The sequence below is a fragment of the Apteryx mantelli genome, chromosome 2 (genome assembly GCF_036417845.1).
Source record: "Apteryx mantelli isolate bAptMan1 chromosome 2, bAptMan1.hap1, whole genome shotgun sequence".
NCBI classification, from domain to species: Eukaryota; Metazoa; Chordata; class Aves; order Apterygiformes; family Apterygidae; genus Apteryx; species Apteryx mantelli.
In genome coordinates this window covers 48,300,339-48,303,444 of record NC_089979.1, presented here as the reverse complement: position 1 = coordinate 48,303,444, position 3,106 = coordinate 48,300,339, and the positions used below count along the sequence as shown (strand labels likewise).

General features: G+C 41.4%; 1 pseudogene; it reads left to right on the top strand.

Annotated features, from left to right (window-relative positions):
• The first annotated feature begins 624 nt into the window (after nucleotides 1-624).
• Nucleotides 625-2,671, top strand: LOC136991242 (tigger transposable element-derived protein 1-like; annotated as a pseudogene).
• Nucleotides 2,672-3,106: the final 435 nt, after the last annotated feature.

Here is a 3,106-nt window from a genome sequence, read left to right as displayed (position 1 = left end):
AGCTCTGTGTATTCTGTGACCTTGTGGATTTTTCTTCCATGAACTTCTCCAGTTTGTCCTTCAACCTGTGTAAACCTTTAGCTTTCACAAAAGGTTTGCCACCTTTGGCAAGTGGTTCTTAACCTTAATACATGTTGCATGAAGAAGCACCTCATTTTGTTTGTTTTGAACCAACCACCTGCAAATTCCTCTGATGTCACTACTTCTTGTACTGAATGAAAGGATGAACAACCTATGCCTATTCACCCTTCCCATGCCACTCCCCATTTTTTTTGACTTTATCATATATCCCCTCAATTGTCTGTTTTCCAAGCTGAAGATTCCTAGCCCATGTAATTGTTCCTCCCCTGGAAGCTGTTCCATACCTTTGATCATCTTTATTGCTCTTCTCTGGATCTGTTTCACCTCTACTACATCCCTTTTGAGGTGTGGGAGGAACAGGACTACATAAAGTACAGGCATACCTCGTTTTATTGTGCTCGCTTTATTGTGCTTCACAGATATTGCATTTTTTACAAATTGAAGGTTTGTGGCAACCCTGCGTCGAGCAATTTTATCAATCAGTGTCATTTTTCCAACAGCATGTACTCACTTCATGTCTCTGTGTCACATTTTGGTAATTCTCGCAATATTGCAAACTTTTTCATTATTATTATATCTGTTATGGTGATCTGTGATCAGTGATCTTTGATGTTACTATTGTAATTGTTTTGCGCACCACAAACTGCACCCATATAAGATGTCAAACTTAATCGATAAATGTTGTGTGTGTTCTGACGACTCCACCGACCAGCCGTTCCCCCATCTCTCTCCCTCTCCTTGCGCCTCCCTATTCCCTGAGACACAACAACATTGAAATTAGGGCAATTGATAAGCCCACAATGGCCTCTAAGTGTTCAAGTGAAAGGAAGAGTCGCATGTCTCTCACTTTAAATCAAGAGCTAGAAACGATGAAGCTTAGTGAGGAAGGCATGTCGAAAGCCAAGATAGGCGAACGCTGGGCCTCTTGTGCCAAACAGCTAGCCAAGTTGTGAATCCAAAGGAAAAGGTCTCGAAGGACATTCAAAGTGCTACTCCAGTGAACACACAAATGATAAGAAAGCGCAACAGCCTTATTGCTGATAGGGAGAAAGTTTTAGTGGTCTGGACAGATGATCAAATCAGCCACAACATTCCCTTAAGCCAAAGCCTCATCCAGAGCAAGGCCCTGACTCCCTCCAATTCTAGGAAGGCTGAGAGAAGTGAGGAAGCTGCAGAAGAAAAGTTTGAAGCTAGCAGAGGTTGGTTCATGAGGTTCAAGGAAAGAAGCCATCTCCATAACATAAAAGTGCAAGGTGAAGCAGCAAGTGCTGATGTAGAAGCTGCAGCAAGTTATCCAGAAGATCTAGCTAAGAGAATTGATGAAGGTGGCTACACTCAACAACAGATTTTCAGTGCAGACGAAGCAGCCTTCTATTGGAAGAAGATGCCATCTAGGACCTTTGTAGCTAAAGAGGAGAAGTCAACGCCTGGCTTCAAAGCTTCAAAGGACAGGCTGACTCTCTTGTTAGGGGCTAATGCAGCTGGGGACTTGAAGTTGAAGCCAATGCTCATTTACCATTCCGAAAATCCTACGGCCCTTAAGAGTTATGCTAAATTTGCTCTGCCTGTGCTCTATAAATGGAACAACAAAGCCTGGATGACAGCACATCTGTTTACAACATGGTTTCCTGAATATTTTAAGCCCACTGTTGAGACCTACTGCTCAGAAAAAAAGATGCCTTTCAAAATATTACTGCTCATTGACAATGCACCTGGTCACCCAAGAGCTCTAATGGAGATGTACAACAAGACTGATGTTGTTTCCACGCCTGCTAACACAACATCCATTCTGCAGCCCATGGATCAAGGAGTCATTTCGACCTTCAAGTCTTATTATTTAAGAAACACATTTCGTAAGGCTACAGCTGCCATAGATAGCAATTCCTCTGATGGATCTGGGCAAAGTCAATTGAAAACCTTCTGGAAAGGATTCACCATTCTAGATGCCATTAAGAACATCGGTGATTCATGGGAGGAGGTCAAAATATCAACATTCACGGGAGTTTGGAAGAAGTTGATTCCAGCCCTCATGGATGACTTGGAGGGGTTCAAGACTTCAGTGGAGGAAGTAAGTGCAGATGTGGCGGAAGCAGCAAGAGAACTAGAATGAGAAGTGGAGCCTGAAGATGTGACTGAATTGCTGCAATCTCATGATAAAACTTGAACGGATAAGGAGTTGCTTCTTATGGATGAGCAAAGAAAGTGGTTTCTTGAGATGGAATCTACTCCTGGTGAAGATGCTGTGAACACTGTTGAAATGACAACACAGGATTTAGAATATTGCATAAACTTAGTTGATAAAGCAGCGGCAGGGTTTGAGAGGATTGACTCCAATTTTGGCAGAAGTTCTGTTGTGGGTAAAATGCTATCACACAGCATCACATGCTACAGAGAAATCCTTTGTGAAAGGAAGAGTCAATCGATGCGGCAGACTTCACTGCTGTCTTATTTGAAGCAATTGCCACAGCCACCCCAACCTTCAGCAGCCACCACCCTGATCAGTCAGCAGCCATCAACATCGAGGCAAGACCCTCCATCAGCAAAAAGATTACAATTCACTGAAGCTCAGATGACGGTTAGCGTTTTTTAGCAATAAAGTGTTTTTTAATTAAGGTATGTACATTGTTTTTTAGACATCATGCTATTGCACACTTAATAGACTACTGTATAGTGTAAACATAACTTTTAGATGCACTGGGAAACCAAAAAATTTGTGTGACTCGCTTTATTGCGATATTCACTTTATTGTGGTGGTCTGGAACCAGACCCACAATATCTCCGAGGTATGCCTGTATTAATTATGCAGGGGCAAAGCAGGACTCTGATAATCAGAACAAATATTTTTGAAATAAATTTAGAGTTTAAATTTAATAGAACATTTAATTCTTTCTTATTTCCTATTATAAGATAGGATTTGAAATTCAGGATTGACCAGCTAATACTACTTTTGGCATAGCATATTCAGGTTTGTTTTTAAGTTATATACATCTCCAGGCAAACATATGTTTGCAAGTTGAGTTTGACT